General features: G+C 45.3%; 1 protein-coding gene across 6 annotated transcripts in view; it reads right to left on the bottom strand.

Annotated features, from left to right (window-relative positions):
- Window positions 1–20,535: 20,535 nt before the first annotated feature.
- Window positions 20,536–23,994, bottom strand: part of RASGEF1B (RasGEF domain family member 1B) — a 181,991-nt gene continuing 178,532 nt past the window's right edge. The window contains exons 15-17 of one of the 6 annotated variants that reach the window (XR_003110536.3): window positions 22,876–23,101; window positions 21,637–21,684; window positions 20,536–20,855 (exon numbers count right to left, since the gene is read on the bottom strand). The gene's annotated coding sequence lies outside the window, so the exon portion shown is untranslated. Of the gene's footprint in view, window positions 20,856–21,556; window positions 23,102–23,994 lie in introns of those variants that run through there. The other 5 variants (XR_006641265.1, XR_006641267.1, XR_003110538.3 and 2 more) reach the window with 5 other exon arrangements.

The following is a 23,994-nucleotide window of genomic DNA, read 5'->3' as shown; positions in this document are numbered from 1 at the left end:
CTTTCAAGTGGACTTTCATGACTGGCATGCTGTCCCCAGTCTAAGCTCCAGACAGGTGTGCGTGGTGCCTCTGGAAAGCCCTGGGGCACACTGGCCAGGGTCCACATTGGCAAAGTCACAATGTCCATCCGCACTGAGCTGCAGAACAAGGAGCATGTGATCGAGGCCCTCCTTGGGGCCAAGTTCAAGTTCCCCGGCCACCACATCTTGGATCCACATCTCTAAGAAGTGGGCATTTACCACTAAGTTTAGTGCAGATGAACTTGAAAACGTGAGAGAAAAGTGGCACCTTTGGGATGGCTGGGGGCCGCATGTTATATACACAACCCTAATGGCGGCCCTCTGGACAAAAGGCAGGCCCTGCACTCTTGAGAGTCTTGGAGCTGTCCCCTCCTTACTCATGCCCACCAATAAATCCTACTTTCTTATAAAATATATATATATATTGAGATGCCACACTGTAGTACATTCCGTTGTTGTTGTTGTTCAGTCACTAAGTCATGTCTGACTTTTTGCAAACCCATGGACTGAAGTATGCCAGGCTTCCCTGTCCTTCACTATCTCCCAGGGTTTGCTTAAACTCATGTCCATTGAATTAGTGATGCCATCCAGCCATCTCATCCTGTGTCACCCCCTTCTCCTCATGCCCTCAACCTTTCCCAGCATCAGAGTCTTTTCCAATGAGTCAGCTCTTTGTGTCAGGTGGCCAAAATATTGGAACTCCAACTACATTCCCTAGTAGTACTTTGTATACTTTAGGCATACATATGACAATTTTTCAAATGTATATGATGACTTCAGTGGTCCTGAGGCTTTATCTTTATTTGGCCCCTCTTCCTTGGAGGATGATTTGGTTTTCCAACTGTGGCAAATAGATGGGAAACAATGGAAACAGTGACAGACTTTATTTTTTTGGCTCCAAAATTACTGCAGATGGTGACTGAAGACATGAAGTTAAAAGATGCTTGCTCCTTGGAAGAAAAGCTATGACCAACCTAGACAGCATATTAAAAGGCAGAGACATTACTTTGTCAACAAAGGTCCATCTGGTCAAAGCTATGGTTTTTCCAGAAGTCACGTATGGATGTGAGAGTTGGACTACAAAGCTGAGCACCAAAGAACTGATACTTTTGAACTGTGGTGTTAGAGAAGACTCGAGAGTCTGTTGGACTGCACGGAGATCAAACCAGTCAATCCTAAAGGAAATCAGACCTTAATATTCATGGGAAGGACTGATGCTGAAGCTGAAACTCCAGTACTTTGGCCACCTGATGGGAAGAACTGACTCATTTGAAAAGATCCTGATCCTGGGAAAGATGGAAGGCAGGAGGAGAAGAGAATGACAGAGGATGAGATGGTTGGATGGCATCACCGACTGCATGGACAAGAGTTTGAGTAAACTCCGTAGGTTGGTGATGGACAGGGAGGCCTGGCATGCTGCAGTCCATGGCATTGCAAAGAGTCAGACAGGACTGAGTGACTGAATGAACTGAACTGAACTGAGTTGTTTTCTACCCACTTGCCCTTTGCCTCTCACTACATTCTCATAGGAGCTATATGTGAACAGAATAAACCAAAACTCACAGTCTTTCTAGAATTTTACCCCTCAGTGTTCTGGAGGGTCTCAAAGGGGAGTCCTTCCCACCAGTGAACAAAAGTTGTATGGGTGCAGAACAGATTTCCTGTAAGACCTTAGCAGGAATATTCAGTGAAATTAATATGGTGAGATACAATGGCTCTCGTGGTAAGGAAGCCACCTGCCAATGCAGGAGACTTAGGAGATGTGGATTCAATTCCTGTGTCAGGAAGATCTCCCAGAGAAGGGCATGGAAACCCACTCCAGTACCCTTGCCTGGAGAATCCCATGGACAGAAGAGCCTGGCAGATTACAGTCCATAAGGTCGCAAAGCGTCAGACACTACTTAAGTGACTTAAAAGGCACACATACACATAATCATTTCTAACAATACGTATGTAACAAACAAAACCAACACAGACTGTTTAGGAGAAAGAGACTCTCAAGTCTACCAGTGGTAGCAATCCTCACTAATTGTAAAAAGTGGTCTGCTTTAAAAAAAACAAATGCTAACAGACTGCATATTACACCTTCATCATTCTGAGATAATCACTACTGAAATTTCACAGTGAGGTCCTCTAATTGTTTTTTTCCTGGTGCATTTTAACTGATTATTTTGTAAGAATTCAAGTTATTACAACCTTCAGAAATACATAGCATTTGCTTAAAGTAAAACCTACCTTCTTGCAGTCCGAGATGAGAAACCCACCAATCTAGAAAAAAGGAAACTCCGCAAGTTCTAAAGTCATAGTTAGTTAAGCCATTGGTCAGCACATATATATTAAGTGCCCACTGGGCACCAGATGTTCTCCCTTCAAAGCGTTTTCAACACAGAGAGAAATAAGAGAGGCAGCGTTAGTACAGTAACCTTCACTGAACTGCATTACCAACAGAACCTTTCATTTCTCACTTTAGAGTTGCTTCACTGCATTTAGCTTTTCTTCAAAAAACAATGATGACAACTTTTCAAAATGAAACTGCACTACCAATTAAGTATTGCTGTTTGGTTTTGCCCAGGACAAAAGGATAGTATGCCCCAAAAGTAAATCCAACTCGCCATTTCTAATAAAGCATAAAATAATTGAAATAATTTTAAAGGACATTTTTCTTGCTTACTCCCCAATCAGAGTTTTAACAGTCAGGTCCAAGTCTCTTCTTGTATACTCAATCATCTTACCTCCCAAGGAAGAAGAGACAGGATAAAGGAAATGAGAATGAGACAAGTGAGATAGCCAATGCGCTCTTGTTAGAAATAGTTACTGAAATGATGAATTTAGCATGAAAAAACTATTGAACACTAGATCAGAGGTCTATTACCTTTTCGAACACCAGGAACCAGATCATGGAAGACAGTATTTCCACAGAGTGGGATGGATGGTTCCACAGGGTGGATGGTTTCTGGATGATTTTTACAAGGGGCACCCACCCTAGATCCTTTGGATGCCCATTTCAAAGCAGAGTTCTGGCTCCTACAAGAATCTAATGCTGCTGCTGATCTGACAGGAGGCGACGCTCAGGCGGTAATGTGAGTGATGGGGAGCGGCTGTAAATACACCGGAAGCTTCACTGGCTCACTGCCTGCCGCCCAGTTCCTAACAGGTCACAGATCCCTGTTCTAGATGACACCTGCCACTTGTCTTTGAAAAGTCCTCCTCCAGGGGCCTGGCTGATGGAGGCAAGAAAGCCTGAAGCACAGGCAGGCCTCCACCTTTTCTAGAACCAGTTCAGAGCACTCACCCAGCCACGCTTTGTAAAGTCAGCCCCAAGCTGCCTTCCCCCCACTTTCTGCTCCCAGGAATAAAGTCACAGAGAGATGCACCAAAGATGCTATGTGCCCACCCCTCTGGCTGGCCCCCTCTGGAAGGGACAAGATCATAGCTGTAACAGAAGTTCCAGGACCACCTGTGTTGTATTATGGTACCACATCCATAATGTCTTACCGGTTCTGCTGAATCAAAGAAGCAACTGAAAGATAAACATGAACTACACTGTCAGTGTCGCTCAAAGCTTCTCCTTTTTCCCTCGTGCAGATTATTCTCCTTTTGGGGAAAGAACAGTTGTCCCCCCAAATCATGCCCTCAGTAAAATTCTGGAAAGTTCTCTGGAGGAACATGGGGCAGAGTTAGTCACTCCTGAAGCCTGCTCTATGGCGACAGTAGATTCTATCGTACACTCGGTTGGCCATGATGGGCGTGAGTTGGGGGATGGGGAAGCTGTTTCCACTTTGGTTGTTGAGTAGATTAAGCCTGGAAGAATGTGATGCAAGCTGGCGGCCCCCTGCCCTCTGCACAGGCCAGATTTCATGCCATTTCTGAGGTGTGAAGACATTTGGCAAGGCTTAGGCTGGAAAAAGTGCTTCTGAATCCCCGTGCGCTGGCTACAGGTGTTCCAGCCGGAGCAGACTTCCGGGGCTGTGGAACCTGGTGGGCCCAATCCCAAGAAGGCAGCATCTAAAAATCACATGACTTTGCTTTTGGCCTGGCAGAAACACCCATCACTGGGCTGCAGGTCCAGCATGTAAAGCCTCTTAGTTGAGCATTATAAGCGAAATATGTCTGTCACACAGTTGTAACTTGGTTTGTTTTTATGGGGCCAGATCCCTCATCTCTGGATGAAGTAAGAACTCTCTCCTAGAGCTTCAGAGAATAAGTATTGGGGATTTGAGGGTTAACCTCTGTGAGCAGGAGTGTTTGGTTCCTTACAGAATGTTGCCATGGGACTTTGGAAATCTTTCATTCCCACATTTGGGGAATGGTGTTCGCTTAACCTTCAGTACAGGCAGGGTGAGCTCTGAGCCACCCTGGTTCCTGGAGGAGCTCATTGAGCCACAAAGAGGGTAAATCGTGGACCTGGGGTGGAAGGGGCAGGGTAGAGTCAGGAAGAAAGCACTTTGGCTGCTGGGACCCCTGCCACTCCCTGAATATCTCTGACACCAGCACTCCAGTACTCTTGCCTGGAAAATCCCATGGACGGAGGAGCCTGGTGAGCTGCAGTCCATGGGGTCGCAAAGAGTCAGACACAACTGAGCGACTTCACTTTCACTTTTCACTTTCATGCATTGGAGAAGGAAATGGCAACCCACTCCAGCGTTCTTGCCTGGAGAATCCCAGGGACAGGGGAGCCTGGTGGGCTGCCGTCTATGGGGTTGCACAGAGCCGGACACGACTGAAGTGACTTAGCAGCAGCAGCAGTGGCATGGATTTACCAGTTAGGGTCAGGGTATCCTCGTAGACATCTGTGTGGCTTTTAATTCACAATTATGAGAGGGTTAAGCTGTAACTATGGTAACAACGCTATGAATAACAAAGACCCAAACATAACCCTAAGTAATAGTTGCTTTCATAGTTCTCCCACAGCCCTGCGCTTTTTTTCCTGTTATGCAGAACTTAAGACTCCTCCGTGGATTGTAGCTGTTGCATGTGTACTATCACCCATTCTTTGCTGAAAGCCCCTTGGGGACAGAAATCATATTTCAATCATTTTTGCAGCAAATATGGGAAGAAGGATATAGCCTTTGATATCAAATCGGCTTGTGTTTCAAGCTTGGTGGCCCTTGTATGATTTGATTAACTTCTCCAAACCTCAGTTTACTTATGTGTAAAATGGGAATAACACCCTCATCATCAAATTATTGGTTTTGGTTATTGGTTTAGCACCTCCCAGCGCTAAACCCCACCCCAGCGGTCCACTACGGTGTTTTCAGGCAAGTGACAGACACTTGAAATATCTGAACTGCATTTCTTAAAAGAAGCAGCTAATATTTTCCAAAAAAGAAAAATAGGCTCTATTTAACAATTCTACATATGAATGGGTGAAAGAGAGAACTCAGAAACCCAGTGAATTCCCTGAAGCCATAGAACACATTGGCAGCAGGTCTCAGGTTAAAATCAAGACTCTTGAACCTTAGTAAGCTCTTCATGGTCATCTAAAGTGTTCCCTGAATGTACGATTTCAAAGTAAGCAATTATTTACTTCCTCCTGGTTCATCCGGAGACAGAAGAGCGCAAACAGAGGGCAGAGCTTCTGGAAATCTTTTCAGAGCTCGGGCAATTCCCAGACACACCACACACCAGCATCAGGGACTCAGTCAAAGGCATTAGAAGAAAACAAAGACAAGTTCTACAGTGCCTGGAAGGTCCAGACTCACTTAAAATAATTCTATCCCAAAGCTGTCTCCCTCTTTGTGGGCTTCCCAGGTGGCGCAGTGGTGGGGGGAAAAAAAAAAAAAAACTCACCTTCCAAAGCAAGAGATGCAAGAGACCCAGGTTTGATCCCTGGATTGGGAAGATTCCCTGGATAAGGAATGGCAACCCACTCCAGTATTCTTGTCTGGAGAAATCCATGGACAGAGAAGCCTGGTGAGCTATACAGTCCATGGGGTTGCAAAGAGTCAGACACGTCGGAGCGACTGAGCACGTCCCATAGCGTTGGAAAAGAGGAAATGCCTTGGTCACTGGTCCCTGGTGTTGGTGAGGATGTGGGGGGTGTGCAGACGTTTTCGATGCCTGCTCCCGTCGATGGACCTTTCCCCCGCCTCTGGCATCATGGAAAAGGAACTGTCCATACCGCCTGCCGGAGGACCCGCCTCTGACCGAAACGTTTCCAAGGAGCCGGAAGTGCTGCAGAGAGAGGGAATTGAGTGAGAGGCAAACTACATTTGTAATTAATTGGAAGGAGCCTATCTGAGGCAGGCTCCCCTGCGAGAATCCTGAGTGACGGGCTGATGGGAAGCTGCCCCTGTGGGCCTCTCCAGATATTCCGAATATCTTTCGGAAACAAAGTAGGAACCCAAGGTGATGACGGAGATCAGGTCCCCACTCCCTGAAGGTAATGCCCTCCGTGTGTCACAGCGGAACACAATAACCAGGCAGCAGGTAGCAGCACTGCCACGCTATCCACCCACCTCACCTATGACTCTGAACTTTCCAAAGTACTTTTCAGAGACGTTTTGGAAATCCCATCTAAACATACTCCTCACCTCTCATCAATGACCGCTGACACAGAAATGGCTTCGTTCTCTAAGTGCTCTTTCTTCCGCATTTACTAAAACTCAAGGAAGCCTTCTAAGTGTTTTCTGAGAGATATATTTGTAAATAGGGCTGGTCCCTCTCAGGCTGAAGCATCTATGATTCCTTTGTTCTTAAGATTGTAAATTGAAGGAAGGCAAAGTTAAGACTCTTACAGGGAGGATTTGTGGACTGGGAAGGGGCCAAGGACCTGCCAGGCTGGAGCCCAGCCTCCTTCCCAGAGAAAGCGGCAGCCTCCCCCTGCTGGCTGCTGGGAGGGCGGAATGTTTCCTAGAAAATCCAGAGCAAGGGCTTCCCCCTTGGCTCAGTAGTAAAGAATCCATCTGCCAACCAGGAGACTTGAGATAAATCCCTGGGTCGGGAAGATCCCCTGGAGGAGGAAATGACAACCTGCTCCAGTATTCTTGCCTGGAAAATTCCAAGGATATAGGAGCCTGGGGTCCATGGGGTCACAAAGAGTTGGACACAACGCAGTCACTAAATAACAGCAGTATAATTATAAAACAGCACAGCAGTTACACATTAGTGTGAATTAATGTAAACAGGGCACTTTTTTTTTCTGTTTTGGAGATGAAAAAGACAAGAAGCTCTTGTAAGAAAGAAGGCAAAAAATAGAGAAAATAATAATTGTGTTCTATAAATGTCATTATGTCTACAGATAAGGAAAGTGAAGCTAACACATTCATGAGAGTTGGACCATAAAGAAGACTGAGTGCTGAAGAATTGGTGCTTTCAAACTGTGGTGTTGGAGAAGACTCTTGAGAGTCCCTTGGACAGCAAGGAGATCAAACCAGTCCATCCTAAAGGAAATCAATCCTGAATATTCATTGGAAGGACTGATGCTGAAGCTGAAGCTCCAATACTTGGGCCACGTGATGCAAACAACTGACTCATTGGAAAAGACCCTGATGCTGGAAAAGATTGAGGGCAGGAAGAGAAGGGGACGACAGAGGATGAGAGGGTTGGATGGCATCACTGAATCTATGGACTGAGTTTGAGCAAACTCTGGGAGTTGGTGAAGGACGGGGAAGCTTGGTGTGCGGCAGTCCATGGGGTTGCAGAGTTGGACACGACTGAGCAACTGAACAACAACAACACAGAACTAATCAAACTACAATTACAAAATAGTGTATGTCCTTTTCCTGCAAAAAGGAAGACAGAAATGTCAAAGGTTAGTTCTGCCAGCTTCACAGTTTTCCTCCTCAGAAAGCTTAAACCGTGTGTTGCTTGCCCTCAGAGCATCTTTCCACTTTGCCCCAAGGTGGCAGCATTTCTCCAGCGATACAGTCGTCGGCAATGAACGCTGAAGGAATTGGCAGATCTAACTAGAAGTAGAAATCAGGGGATAACTAATATGAAACATATAAAAACAAGAAAAGCTCCAAAATTGTGATTGTGCGCTGTTGAAATAAAGGCTTTCAAACCGTAGATTCAAATGTAATAGCTTCCAGCCTTTCTGCAGCTTAGAAAATTTTAATTCGTAGCTGACTTTTTTAGCATTGCCTTCTTCCACCACTTGATGGGGATAAAGACCCCTTCAACATCTAATTCTCATTTTCTTCTTTGATAGTTGGTAATTCTGCACACTACTAGGTATAAAATAGATAACAAAGACCTACTATATAGCACAAGGAACTATATTCATTTTGGGGGCCATGCCATGTGGCATGTGGTATCTTAGTTCCCTGATCAGGGATGGAATCTGGTCCCTGCGCTGGGAGCTCAGAGTCTTAACCACTAGACCACCAGGGAAGTCCCTATATTCATAATCTTGTAATAACCTTTAATGGAAAAGAATCTGAAAAAGAATACATGTGGGGACTTCCATATGTATTGAATTGACTGGTGGTCCAGTGGATAAGACTCGGCACTCCCAATGCAGGGGATGCAAGTTCAATCTCTGGTCAGGGAACTAGATCCCACATGCTGCAACTACAGATCTCCGTGCCACAAAAAGACTGAAACAGCCAAATAAATAATTTGTTTTTATAAAAGAAGGCATATGTATTCCTGAATCACTTTGTGAGACACGGAAAACTAACACAACATGGTAAATTAACTATAAATTCAATTAAATTTTTTGAACAAAGAACTCCAAAAGTTCATCAATCCATGCTTTATCCATGGTTCCCAGTCCCATTCCATTCAAGATGCTGGGAGCAGGTTGCCCCATCTTTCAGGAGGCCCTCCACCTCTCTGGAAGCTGTCCCTGGGAGTTAGCACAGGGTTCTCAGGCACACTTTCCCTGCACTTGGCCTAATACAGTTAGTGATTTTCCACCTTTAATCCGCATCCCTCCAGAAATAATGGGCTTCCCCGGTGGCTCAGTGGTAAAGAATCTGCCTGCCAAGGTAGGAGATGCAGGAGACTCGAGTTCGATTCCTGGGTCAGGAAGATTCCCTGGAAAAGGAAATGGCAACCCACTCCAGTATTCTTACCTGGGACATCCCATGGACAGAGGAGTCCATGGGGTCCAAAAAGAGTTGGGCATGACTGAGCGACTAAACAATACCACCCAGAATTAACTAAGCTTTCTTGGGTTCCTCCTTCAAATAGTTTCTGAACGTCCAACTCTTTCCTGACTCCCATGACCCTGCATTACCATCACTCCTCACAGGTTTTTTAGGCACCAACACTGTGCAACGCAGTTCCTATCCCACTGTATCTGGCGGTGCAAGAAGACCTCAGACACCTCCTTCAAACTGAGTCCATATCTTGGGCATTCTTTGTGAGACCAGCTTTAAACTTTCTGACCTCATGAAGTCTGACACCATGTCTGACTTCATGTGGGTTTACTGAATGAATGGGCCCTTGTGAAAAGGCCATTTCCTTTGCTTCAGTGATGCTGCTGATGAATTTCCCCAGAAGAGGCATACTGTCAGTACGTCTGCTTTGACATGGGCCTTGCACTGGCCCTGGTAACCCATGAAGATAGAGGCTGTAGGGGTAAGTCAGTGTCACGTGGGAGAAGGGGAGAATTTGTTTCAGGGAGTACTGTGAGCAGTGTGCTGATCGGGACACAGCCCTTGGTGGGCTTTTGCAGTGGTGGGGACCTCCCTCCACACTGAACCTTCATCCCTCTAGGCTGGCATGCTTCTAGGACCAACAGTCAATCGGAATGCAATGCCGATCCTTCCGTGGATATTTTTCCCTGAGATGAGTTAAATTATACATCGAGATGCTACTGGTGTGGGGCTTTTTAGTAGTAATTTCTTGGCTGAACGTTGAATGGAGAGGACTCAGGAAGACCCCTCAGGAAATGAAGGAAAAGTTCGAGGCTGGGACCTGCTGAGCCAGGAAACCTGAAGAGGTGGCTTCTTTATAGCTCTTTAAGTATTTCAAGTTTGTTGGTGAATGAATGAATGAGTGAATGAATGCGAGTTGTCCTCAGAGAAAGGAAGCAGCCTTCTTGATATCGTGTCAATCTCTGCTCTTTTTTTCCTCCTGTGACTGTAATTAAGAACGCTCTGTTTTTCTTTTTTTGTCCACCGTGTTACTGATCAGATCGTATCTTTGTGCTGAACGAAGCGATGACTTGTTGGCATTCACTTCACACACAGGGGTGTCTGTAGACAGTTATCATCTCATTAGTCACTACCTAGTTGGTTCTGCTTTCATGTCTCCACATAAATGAATCCCTCCCACTCCCTCAGTCATGTCTGTCCTTACTCTCTGATCTTCTTCCAGTATTTCCATCTCTTTTGGGCCCCAGAGCTTCTCACTGACAATTTATTGTTTCAGGTAAAATACCACCAGAGTTACCCAGAAGGAATATAGGGTGTGCACACTCAGAGGAGAATTAACTCATTTAATGCAGTTTTGAAGTTGGAACCCGGAACAAAAGAACTTCGTTATGGACGGCCTTAGAAATTCCCTGGTGGTTCAGATGGTAAAGAATCTGACTGCAATGCAGGAGAACGGAGTTTGGTCCATCCCTGGGTCAGAAACATGCCCTGGAGGAGGGAATGGTTACCCACTCCAGTATTCTTGTCTGGAAAACTGGGAGGCTACAGTCTGTGAGGTCCCAAAGAGGTGGACACAACTGAGTGATTAACACATTCAACACTTTGTTTGTACAAAATGTCCAAACTGGTTTTAAAGTGCTTGACTCTTTGCCAGCTCTACACACAACAGAAATCTTGAAAGTGCGCCTCCACCATATATTATAATACATTTAATATCTCTGTCCTGATAATACTCAAACTGTACAACAGGAATGATAAACTTTTGTAAAAGGAGATGAAACGAGATTCAAGGAGAGCAGAGGAAACAGGATGAAAATCACAGAAAGAGGTCTTAACCATGGATGGGAAAAGAGTGTCCTCAGACAGCCCTGGCAAGGAGTCACAGTGGATGTGAATGAAGGTAAGTTAGAAAGGAGGATGGGGAGTAGACAGAGGAAGATGGAAGCTGGGTTGGGGCTTCCCCGTTGACCTCATTTTCTTGGTGTATCAGGAGGCAAGGTCGTCAGCTGAGAGTGAATAGGAGTGAGGGTGGAAGGGATTTTGAAAGTGAAGGCTGAGGGGTGGGGGAAGGATGGATGGATTGGGAGTCTGGGGTTAGCAGATGCAAACTGTTATATGTAGGATGGATAAATAGCGAAGTAGAGCACAAGGAACTGTATTCAATACCCTGTGATAAACCACAATGGAAAAGAACATGAAGAAGAATTCTTTTTAAAATGTGATGATTGGGCTGACCACAGGAAGGAGGAAGCATTGAGAGCTCAACTGAGACTGGAAACCCTGACCCGGAAGTGGCTTCAATCTCTAATCCCACAGTTTCCTTCTCCCACCGGTGATAGCTTCCATAGTTGTTCACTCTAAGTGTTAAACATTCCTGATCCAGTCCTCTCTCCTCCATCCTCCCTGCTGCTCTCTTGGTACAAGGTTTCACCATTTTTCACCTTCACCCAACCGTTTCATACCTCCCATCTCCTGTCGCCAGTCTTCCTTTTTTCTTCCAGCTGCTACAGAGACATCTCTTACCACTCAATCTGATCATGACTCCATGGCTTAAAAGACTTCCACAGCTCCCTTGACTATAGGAGAGAAACCATGTCCCTTTCCTCTGCACATGAGATTTTGGTAAACGGAAAAATGGCAACAAAATTGTCCCTTCCCTAGATGCATGCACCTTTGCAAAATGACTTTGCCATTCTTTCCTTCAAGAGATGGAGTCAATTTCTCCTCCCTTTCATAATGGACTTGTGATTTGCTTTGACTGTTGGGACAACAGCAAAGCTGATACATGCAGAGGCTTTAAAAGCTCTGTCTTACTCTTCTTTGGAAACTTCAGACATCCATGTGAACAAATCAGTGGATGACAGACCACAGAGCTCGAGGGTCCAGTCATCCTAGACATTCCAGCCATCATCAACTAGCTAAACCACAGGCACATGGACAAGCCCAGCATGGACTTGCAGAAGAGCCTCTGAGCTTGGATCACCCAAGATTACTGATCCACAGGCTCATGAGCCACCACCACTCAGTTTTGGGGTGACTGATGATCAGAACTGGGGTCAGGGAAGTGAGGCCCCAGGGTGCAAAATGTAAGGAGGACTTCACGCATACCTCCATGGCCCTGAACATGAAGCTCCTTGTGTGCCCAAGGTGCCTTATTCACCCACTCCTCTCACCCTAGGCCTGGTCCTGCATAGTTGGGTGCCCAGCTATGCATAATGAGGGCTTCCCAGGTGGCACTAGTGATAAAGAACACACCTGCCAATGCGGGAAACTTAAGACCTGGATTCGATCCCTGGGTCAGGATGATGCCCTGGAGGAGGAAATGGCAACCCACTCCAGTATTCTTGACTGGAGAATCCCATGGACAGAGGAGCCTGTGGACTACAGTCCATAGGGTCACAAAGAGTCAGACATGACTGATGTGACTTAGCACACATTCATACTGATACTGGGATCTTCTCAAATTGGTTCCTGGAAAGTTTATTCCGAACAATCACAGCACACAAATCATGGCCACCAGTCCTTTAATCTCCCTGCCATGTCCTATGACATGCGTCCGAGTACCGAGACCTATGACATATTGCTCTGTACATCCGTGACAGCTCCTGGGCACCCAGGTCAGGTACCGCCCTAAAGCTTTATAGCAGATTCAGAAGTGTGCTGATACACAAAGTTCTGCTCAGGCAAAAGATTGGTGATGTTTAATTTAGACTAGAGATTCTAAACCTTGAATTCTGAACCAGGAAAGTTTGAGAAAATCTGTCAGAGAACGAAAGTATGCATCCATTAATTCCTGCCTAGGAAACCCTCAAGGCACCCTGGAATCCTGAACGGCCTTCCATAATCAGCAACATACGGCAGTACTTTTTCTTAGAATTACTTGAGATTCTTGTGTCTCCTGATCCAGGTAGAATTTTCTTCACTTGGCGCCACAAAAGTCTACCCCCTAGCTCTTTTGCCTTTTTGGCTTCTGTTGTGTTCACCCTTTGTGTTGAGAAATACTGAGTCTACTTTTCTAAGCGCACATCACCTTTGTACCTTCACTCAGCTGATTCTTTGCTAGCTCCCTTTCATGTGTCTGGGCTTCCCTGGAGCTCAAATGGTAAATAATCTGCCTGCAATGCAGGAGACCCGGCTTCGATCCCTGGGGTGGAAAGATCCCCTGGAGAAGGGTATGGCAACCCACTCCAGTATTCTTGCCTGGAGAATCCCATGGACAGAGGAGCCTGGCTGCTACAGTCCATGGGCTCACAAAGAGATGGACACAACTGAGCGACTTTCACTTTCACTTGACTCTGAGAGAGGACTCGGAGAGTGAAACCAGATTGCCAGAACCACGAGATCCTTTAACTGTATCTCACAATCTTGCTCCAGTTTCTGTCTGCTCTGCTGCTGGTCGCTTCCTCCTCCTCCCAGCACTCATGACCCTGGAGATGATCTGTATTTCCTGGTACACTGGGGAGTTTCATCCCCTCCTCTTGCTTGTCCATCAGGGAAGTCCATTACCAGTGACAGACTGGTGTGAAACTGCAGATTTCTCTTCAAGGAGGACAAACACTGAGGTGTCATTTATGCCTCAGAGCTCAGGCTGAATCTGGGACTTCACTCTTGCTTGGCTCCTTCCCATCTTTGGGCTTTCCTAGTGGCTCAGATAGTTAAGAATCTGCCTGCAATGCAGGAGATCCAAGTTCGATCCCTGGATTGGGACGATCCCCTGGAGAAGGGAATGGCAACCCACTCCAGTATTCTTGCCTGGAGAATTCCATGGACAGAAGAGCCTGGATGGTAGCACAGAGTCAGGCACAACTGAGCAACTAACAGTCACACACTCCCTCCCGTCTTCATATGATATCCTGAACTCCCTTACCAGCTTCTCCTGGAAACGCTTCCCTTGCATGTATTCCCCTGCAAAACCCATACTTGTGGTTCCAAGTTATGCTTAATGATCACGGCTGTGAAGTGTCCCTGACCACCTAGGGAAAATCAATTCCTCCTTGCCCTGGGCCAGTGCTGACTTCTCCAGCAACTTCAAAGCTTTGCATTTAAGCAGGTCAACAAGTCAGTGAGTGGTCTCTCTGACTGGTCAGTGAGCACTTTGAAGGCAGTGGTATGGTTCTATTACCATCCATGAGAATACCTCCTGAAACCATTAGGAACACAGGACATATTTGTTCATTAGAAAATTCTTTTCATTGACTTGAAGTCTGTATCCTTGTGATTTTCAATTTGGGGCCCTAATTATTCCTGTAACACAATAGACTGAAAGCTTCTGATGGAGGTTATTTCTCACCAAGTTTTCCCTTCTGGCTTAACTCCTCTGGGTCCAGCCACAGTTTCACATGTCTTGGATTCCTGAAACATCACTATGCTTACCGCTGCCTTTTTTGGTGCTCCTGAGTTTATCAATGTCCCCCTTAAAGCCTCAGAAGCAAAGACAATAAGATGACAAAATAATACAATGACAAAACTACAGATGTGGTTTAGCAGGACAGATGGTCAAAAACCTCTAGTCCTATATCAAGATGCAGGATTTTTTATCTTTTTTTTTAGATGTTATCATTATTATTTTTAAATTTTTAGTAGAGTACACTTGATTTACAACGCTGTGTTAGTTTCAGGTGTTCCACAAAGTGAATCACGTGGCATGCAGAACCTTTGTTCCCCTGCCAGGGATCGAACCCACCCGCTCTGCTTTGGAAGCTTTGGAAGCCAGACCACTGAATCACCAGGGAAGCCCCAGGATTTTTCTAAGTGAGACTGAGATGGCTGCTAAGAGCATCTGCATGATGCCACACTATGGGTCCAGGGGAGAGAGAGGTGAGTTTAAATCCCTGGGGCCCTTTATCTGAGCTTTTGTAAGACACATTCTCTCTCCTTGCATTTATAAGAGTGAGTTTTGAACCTAGCTTCAGCCAGTCAAGCTTCATCTGATTTAGTTTGATTCCTTTTTTTTTCTCTTTTTTCATCTGTACCCCACTACTTGTGGGGTCTTAGTTCCCTGACCTGGGTTTGAACCCGGGCCTTTAGCAGTTGGAAGCTTGGAATCCTAAGCACTGGACTGCCAGGGAATCCCCAGGTTTTATTCCTTATTGCAACAAAACAGAAATGTTTTGAATGTTGATGCCACATCAGTTTTGCAACCTTTTCAATCTTCATGCCGGTCAGTGATGAAAATGAGAGTGGACCAGGGTCGTGTGGGAATGCTGTCATTCCCTGCCAGACCGGTATCCAGGCAACGCTGACATCCATCTACAGTCTGCGGGCACCGCTGTGCAGTGCGCTCTGAATCCTGTGCTGGCAAAGGTCTGAATTTATTCACCCATAGGATAGCATGAAGACTTATTTTAAAAATTGCCAAAATCAATTGTTCTTATATCTTTGAAATCTTCTTAATCTATGGAGCAAAATCATTGAGCAATTAAGAACGTGAATTTAGAGTCTGACATAGATAAATCTGAGTTGTGCCACTCAGTTTTGTGACATAAACAAGGTGCTAACATCTCTATGCCATGGCTTCTCTAACACTTCAGTAAGAGTGAGAATGGTTTCCAGTGCATAAGATCACTCTAAGTAAATATGTTTATTGTATCAAGAGTTAACAGAGAAGCTAGCATATAGCAGGTGGCTTAGTGGTACGAGAATCTGCCTGCCAATGCAGGAGACACAAGAGATGCAGGTTCGATCCCTGGGTTGGAAAGATCCCCTGGAGAAGGAAATAGCTACTCATTCCAGTATTCTTGCCTGGGAAATTCCATGGACAGAGGAGCCTGGTGGGCTGCAGTCATGGAGTCACAAAGAGTTGGACATGACTGAACACACAACACACACACATTACATATCACAGTCAAATTCCATACATGTTATAACAAACTAATGGAAGCCTTGGGGAGGAGTTTGGTGCTTAGGGGAAACAGTTATGATCACTAATTCATCATGTGGAGGGGGGTTCTTCCCACACTTACCAAGCAATTCTCCAACACTAACTGGAGGTACTACAACTCAGCTGAACTCTGAGTTAGATCCCACAGGCTAAGAGCACAGTCCTACAAGACTTCCCGCCTCCCCTACTTCAGATGCCAATCACAAGTACGGGCTATTACCTGTATTTCTGACCTATTGGCTATATTTTGAAAATTTCCACAGCCTCCCCCTTGGGTTTGACTAATTTGCTAGAACAGCTCACAGAACTCAGAGACATATTTACTTACTAAATCACCCATTTATTATGAAAGGATAGAACTTGGGAAGAGACAGAGGGAAGAAATTCCTAGGGTAAGGTCTGGGGAAGGGAGCTTAGTGAACTGTACTCTGGTTTCTCAAGAGCCTGCTGGGAAATGAAGTCACTTCCCCTCACATTTCACCAGACAAAGCCACCGCGGGCCTCTGCCTAACTTCAAAGATGATGGGAAATGCAACCCAGCACATGCCTAGGAATTCGAGACATGGAAGTATTTGGTGACTAGCACCAATGACTACTGCTGATGAGAAAATCAGGAGTGTTTTTGTTTTCATTTTTTGGACATGACCATCCAAGTGGAGGTGGAGTGTGTACAAGTCTGGGTCCCAGGGGACAGTAAAGGGTGGACCCAGTTTTGTGGAACCAAGAGTTTATATCACAGGAAGCTTATTTAAGGTTAAGAAGTCAAAAGTGAGAGATGAATTAGGAGTTTGGGATGAACAGATACATACAGTATGTACATATAAAATATAGATAAACAGCAAGAACCTACTATTTATAGGTCCCTATACAGCCCTGCTGCGGCTGCTACTAAGTCGCTTCAGTCGTGTCTGACTCTGTGTGACTCCATAGACAGCAGCCCACCAGGCTCCTCTGTCCCTGGGATTCTTCAGGCAAGAATACTGGAGTGGGTTGCCAGTTCCTTCTCCAATGCATGCTAAGTCGCTTCAGTCATGTCTGACTCTGTGTGACCCCATGGACGGCAGCCCACCAGGCTCCTCTGTTCACGGAATTCTCTAGGCAAGAATACTGGAGTGGGTTGCCATTTCCTTCTCCACTATATAGCACAGGGAACTATATTCAATAGCTTGTTTGAAAAAGAATGTGTGTGTATATATATATATATATATTCTTATCCTGCAAATGGGGACGTCACCAGGTAGCAGAGAATTTTAAAGCAACGGGATTGAAGGAAGTCACCACTGCAGTGATAATAAATAAAGGAGTCCCTGATCCCTGGGTGTTTGAAATTAAGAAGCAATTAGCAAAGGAGACTGAGAAGTAGCCAGTGAGACTGATTTGATAATAAATATTTTTTCTCTTTGCATTGACTTTGTGCTTGCTCTCCCATCCGCTGCGATTTATTTTTATAACAGCTCTTTTCTTGAACTCCTGCAAAATAGAGTGCCTTTTATCATTTGACTTTTAGCATCTGCATTCAAAACCTGGGGGTGGCCTCAGACCAATTCAGTGCAAAGAGAAATTCAACATTGAACAAGCAGTATAGGAGAAATAATTGACTACAGGTCAGGAGATGAAATCTTAACTTCTAGCCCTGTCACAAATTTGTTAAACACTAGCCCCAGGTCACATAAATGCTCTGGACCATAGTGTATGCACGTATGAGGGTTATATTATTTTCTCCAGAGTCCTTTCTGACTCTACCATTTGGCCCATGTATTCCATGTCACTTTGGTTCGGATCTTACATCTAGATCACATCAATTTCCATGATATGTATTTAACAACATTCACTGACATGTGCAAACTTTTCAAGTTCCCTATTCATTTTACACTGATTAAGATTGGTGCAGTTGAGGGTAATCAGCAAATAAAATATGGAATTCTAAAAAGATGTTTGGCAATAAAATGGAATGAGTAGTCTCAGAGTTCAAGGTAACATGTAGGAAGGATTACCTAATTCTTTTATAAACCTCTTTATTAGAGGGGTTTAATTAATGGCACAACACTAATTAATGGCAGAAACCAACTAACATATAATTTAATCATAAAAGAGACAGACGGTTAGTTTTCTAAGACAGCTGTAGGAAAGTACCACAAACTGAGTGGCTTCTACAGAAATGTATGACTTCTGGGGTCTAGAGGCCAGAAGTCTGAGATGCAGGTATTGGCTAGCCTGTCGTCCCTCTGCAGACATCAGAGAAGGACCAGCTCTCAGTCTCCTACTTTATGGTAGTCCCTTAGCTTGTGGCAGCATAACCCCATCTTTACATGCAATACCCAACTTAGACAGCATATTAAAAAGCAGAGACATTACCTTGCCAACAAAGGTCCATCTAATCAAGGCTATGGTTTTTCCAGTAGTCATGTATGGATGTGAGAGTTGGACTATAAAGAAAGCTTAGTGCCGAAGAATTGATGCTTTTGAACTGTGGTGTTGGAGAAGACTCTTGAGAGTCCCTTGGGCTGCAAGGAGATCCAACCAGTCCATCCTAAAGGAGATCAGTCCTGGGTGTTCATTGGAAGGACTGATGCCGAAGCTGAAACTCCAATACTTTGGCTACCTCATGTGAAGAACTGACTCATTTGAAAAGACCCTGATGCTGGGAAAGATTGAAGGCGGGAAGAGAAGGGGATGACAGTGGATGAGATGGGTTGGATGGCATCACTGACTCAATGGATGTGAGTCTGAGTGAATCCGGGAGTTGGTGATGGACAGGGAGGGCCTGGCGTGCTGCAGTCCATGGGGTCACAAAGTGTCGGACACAACTGAGCGACTGAACTGAACTGAGCAGCCAGTATTTTCTTGCTAAAATGCCCCTGGGACCTTGTCACCTCACTGCTAAAAATCCTTCAATGGCTCCACATAAGACCTTTTGGATAAAGTACCATTTCTCAGCACAGATCTCTAACCTTTCCTCCTTCTGGGTCCTGACTACCTCTCAAGCCTCAGCTTAAACCCTAATTCAGATGTAACGAACACAAGGTGGTTCTTTGAGTGGCATATTTTCTTTGTGCCCTTTAGGAAGGCTGCTCTTAGCGTGAAAGAGCCTCTGTGCCAAGTAGGAAAAAGTATCCCATCAGGGAGGATGAATTATATAAAGCCCTCCTTTCTCAGGGTGGATGTTACCTCAGTACAAGCTCCATACACAGCTTGGGGATGGATTTCAGTGCCAATCAGAACAAAATAATATATCCATATCTAGCTTCCTGGTCCTGCCCACACCTCAGTAAGACTTCCCCAGGCTAACATTCATAAGATCTCAGATTTGCATCTACAAGGAAAAGCGCTCTGATCTCCCAAGCTGATTATTTAAGAATAGAAAATTCTATGGGCGCATTAGGGAAGATGGACTCCCAACACCTATTTCACTGCAGGCTGGTTTCCTCAGGGGAAGGTGAGCTCCTTCAAGCCTGGTTCTGGGTCTGGGTCACATCCCAGTATCTCGGCACTCAGCACACGCTGCAGCACACTCTGTCCATCTCAAGTGAGATTTTTTCCTTTTTTTTTTTGACAAGTAGAAAATCTGTGAATTCAAAAGTGCTGGATTAGCTGAAAACAGCACAAGTTGTTGAGGGTGTGAACCTGGGCAGAGTCCCAGACAGGCTGACCTGCTCTAGAAGGAAGCCGCTTAGTGCCAAGGAATGCTCCTAGATTGTGGCTCTAGTCCCAGGCCACTCACCAACTAGCTTGATGGCTAGAGGAATCAATTGCTTGGTAAAACCTTTAAAGGTCTTCCATTGTATGGTTTTATAAGGTCCTCTTGTCCACATTTCTCTCCTTGCTGCCTAAGTTTTTAAATGCTACTAGAATTTCTAAATTCCAGTCTACTGTATGCCCTAATGGGCTTCCCAGGTGGCACTAGGGGTAAAGAACCTGTCTGCCAATGCAGGAAACATAACCCCTGGGTTAGGAAGATTCCCTGAAGGACGGCATGGCAACCCACTCCAGTATTCTTGCCTGCTGAATTCCATGTATTGAGGAGCTTAGCAGTCTACAGTCTATGGGGTTGCAAAGAGTGGGATATGACTGAAGAGACTTAGCACACATGCACACATATGTCCTAATACTCTACCAGCTAGACAACCAACATGAAATGATTCTGTCAATCACACAACTGTATGAGTTGGCTTAAACCTGCAAATTGCTAGCTAAAATCAGCAGACCCTGAAGAAACGCACATTTCAATTTGAAGAGAGCTCCAGGGCAAGGAGAATGTTAAGGGGGAAGAATGGGAGGTGGGGCTGTCCAGGCTTGCTGGAAATAGTGTTGTCTGATACTAACAAGGCTGAGTGGCCTCCATTCATCCCCTACCTTCTACAGCATGTGACCACCAACCTCCCGGGGCCCAGACCCACTCCAAGCAAAGATAATGGATAGGACTCTTTGTTAAGGCAAAGAAAAGAGACTCCATAGATACTATAGCACCTGGGGATTGTGCTGAAAGAGGTGGCCAAGCTTAGTGCTGCAAGAAGGGAAACCTCTTCCACAGCCTGAAAGTGGGCTTTTATCTAACACTCAGAAATGAATGGTCTGGGGAGACTTGCCTGCTGACAAAGCAAGAGACTTTATTGGGAAGGATAGCTAGGTGGAGAACAGGAAGGTAAGGGAACCTAGAACTGCTCTGCCGTGTGATTTGCAGTCTTGGGTTTTATGGTGATAGGGTTAGTTTCTGAATTGCTTCTGGCTGGCCCATCAGGGTCCTTCTTGGCAGCGCGTGCATCACGCAGCCAAGATGGATTCCAGTGAGGAGGATTCTGGGAGGTTGGTAGCAAATGTAGGCTGGTGTTTCCACTCTCCTTTTGACCTTTCCTGAACTCGTCCGGTTGTTGGTATCTTGTTAGTTCCACATTCCTTACCAGGACCTCCTGTTAAAGATAATTCATGCAACTGGTTATCACTATGCCTGCTCAAAATGCAGGCAGTTTCAGTCAGTGGTTTCCCTGATATTAGCAGTTCCAGAACTATTTTCCTTCATAACTTCCATATATGTTAGCTGCTCAGTCATGTCCAACTTTTTGTGACCCCAGGGACTGGGGCCCTCCAGTGTCCTCGGTCAATGGAATTCTCCAGGCAAAAATACTGGAGTGTGTGGCCATTCCCTTCTCCAGGGGGAATCTTCCTGACCCAGGGATCAAACCTGGGTCTCCTGCATTGCAGGCAGATTCTTTACCATCTGAAGGGAAGCCCCAGGCCCTCCAGGTGCTAAGTCGCTTCAGTCGTGTCCAACTCTTTGCTACCCTATGGACTATAGCTTGCCAGGCTCTACATGTCATGGGATTCTCCAGGCAAGAATACTGGAGTGGGTTGCCATGCCCTTCCCCAGGGGATCTTCCCGACTCAGGGATCAAATTCGCGTCTCTTACATCTCCTTCATTGGCAGGCGGGTTCTTTACCACTAGTGCCACCTGGAAAGCTTCTGCCTTCCATAAGGGCAGCATAAAACTCCCTTCAGGTTCTTTCCAGGTTAACAGATTACAGGCTGAAAAACTACTCAAGAAAAACCTAAGAACGATTTGCACCATACTCTGAATTCTCTGAATATAGGAAGTTCTCTTTATAAGCATACCTTGGTTATAGGACTGCACCCCCACCTCCTTATAAAGTTTAAGAGCAGAGCTAAGGGATCCCATTTATTCCACTGTGTACCTGACCATCGCAGCATGGCTGGGTTTATCTGTAAGCCAAGTGAACACCCTGAAAGAAAAAGAGCATTTTACAAATCTTGAGCTTTTGTCGGGGCATCTAGGAACCCTGTGGGTTATCCTTATTTCCCATCTGAGTCTAAACTGCCTGAAAAAGCATGCCCTCCTGCCAGGGTTTCTCTGCCCTGCACAAAGGCCTTGACAATTTTCGAATAGATGGAGAAGGGTTGGTGATGCCTGTTTTCCAGAATTTTATAAACTTTATTTTATGGAGTTCAGTAATTAAAAATATCCTCCCTAGTTATCTTTATATCTATCCATTTCCCTGATACTGATTTTAATAGCTAAATAGCTTGTAGTTTCCCGAGGGAGCAGACTTCCTTGATTCATTGTTTTCTTATTAGATCTTCAGTGTCTGAGTATTTCAAAAGCTTCAACGCTGCTAATGCTACATCTCTTCCTAAATTCTTCCACTTGCCAAAGCTTTGTCATTTACATATCCCTCTACAGTTTTCTCTCTCTTCTGAGTTGTTTGCCTGTTCCTTCCTTTGATCTTTCCTCTTTTGCACAGGTCTTCCTGGACTAGGCTTCAGGGAGCATTTGTAGCCAAAGGAGAGAAGGTATCCACGCTCACACGAGTGGTCCATGCCCTTGCTGGTTTCTTTCCGTGTAGGTCTTCCTGTAAAAGGTATGTCAAATTCAGGAGTCTTCAGAGGAGGTCTCCAATCATTTTTAAGATGTGAAAATTGACAAAATGCAGAAGTGGACTCTGATCATCATGAGTCTGAGTTTTGGTCTTTTAAGCCAAATATTGACTCATTTGTAAATGACTAGGTGTGAACAGGCACTTTATCTAAGATTTTATCTGTACAAACAAGCACAACTGCAACAGCTGCCGTGGCAAAGATATAGTCTACACAACAAAGCATTTTTGTAGTCTTTGGTCTTTGGAAACTTTGCTTTCTTCATCTAGAACCTTCGAAATCACAGAACTGGACTTGCACAAAGGGAATTTTTTGGTTTCTGGTCTGGGTAGCAATCACTCTTTACCATAAAGAGCCCTATCCCTTTGCGTGGAGTTGAACTGGAGGGGGAGCTGAGCCTTTATCACTTCTTTGTCTCCAATCAAGTAGCAATTATCGTCTTATCCATTCCCTCTTCAGATACAACAAACAAAAGAGCCAGGCAGAAAGAAGGGGTTGGCAGCACAAATGCAGGATGCTGTATTTACTTGCTAACTCACCTCTCAGTCCAGTAAGAGGAGGAAGTGCTTTCCCAAACCACGAACTCTCAGACCATGAACAGCAGACATCAATTAATCCAGATCCATTACTTCCAGTTGAGGACACTGAGGTCCAAAAGTGGGGGAAAGCTTCCCAAAGTCCAGAATATCTGGGGAGAGTGAGGTTTAGCCCATAGGCCTCCCATTCTTTGGGCTTCCCAGATGGCGCTAGTAGTAAAGAACCTGCCTGCCAATGCGGGAGACATAAGAGATGTGCGTTAGATCACTGGTTTGGGAAGATCCCCTGAAGGAGGGCGTGGCAACCCACTCCAGTATTCCTGCCTGGAACATCCCATGGACAGAGGAGCCTAGAGGACTACAGTCCTTGGGGTCGGTCACAAAGAGACTGGATCAGAATCACTCAAATTTACACTCATTTCCAAAGTCAGACTGCTGCTAAGTCACTTTAGTCGTGTCCGACTCTGTGTGACCCCATAGGCAGAAGCTCCAATTCCCAGACAGGTAACCAGCTCGTGGATTCAACGTTTTAGTACTGAGCACAGATGAAGACCCCACATGGTTCACCTGCGCATACAAGGATCCATAACTGCATTGTAAAAAAATGAACAAGGCCACGGTCCTCCCACTGCCGTGTCTCAGCCAAGTGGATAAACACTGCTGAACGGACTTTCCCACAGTGACTCATCCAGGAAAAGACGATTTCATGCTTTCATTTTGTCTGGGCAGCGTAGGTGGAAAGAGGGAAAGAAAGCAAACTTGCTTTTAGGGTGGAAAGCCCACTGATTTGGCACTCTTCAAGGAACACAAAATTTTCCTGATTGTTCTGAGAAATATTAGTTCCCTTCTTCTTTATTTCTCGAAATTGTGTTCCATAGACCATTACATAGAAGTCCTAACATGTTGGATTATGTGCACATTTAAACTTAAGTTTGCTAACAACTAACCGTATTTTGGGACTTCCCAGGTGGCGCTAGTGGTAAATAAAGAAGCCGCCTGCCAATGCAGGAGACAAAAGAGATGCAGGCTTGATGATCCCTGGGTCGGGAAGATCCCCTGGAGGAGGGCATGGCAATCCACTCCAGTATTCTTGCCTGGAGAATCACACACAACCATATTCTA

Source organism: Bubalus bubalis, chromosome 7 (genome assembly GCF_019923935.1).
Source record: "Bubalus bubalis isolate 160015118507 breed Murrah chromosome 7, NDDB_SH_1, whole genome shotgun sequence".
In the NCBI taxonomy this organism is placed as follows: domain Eukaryota; kingdom Metazoa; phylum Chordata; class Mammalia; order Artiodactyla; family Bovidae; genus Bubalus; species Bubalus bubalis.
This window is presented reverse-complemented; position numbering and strand designations above follow the sequence as displayed.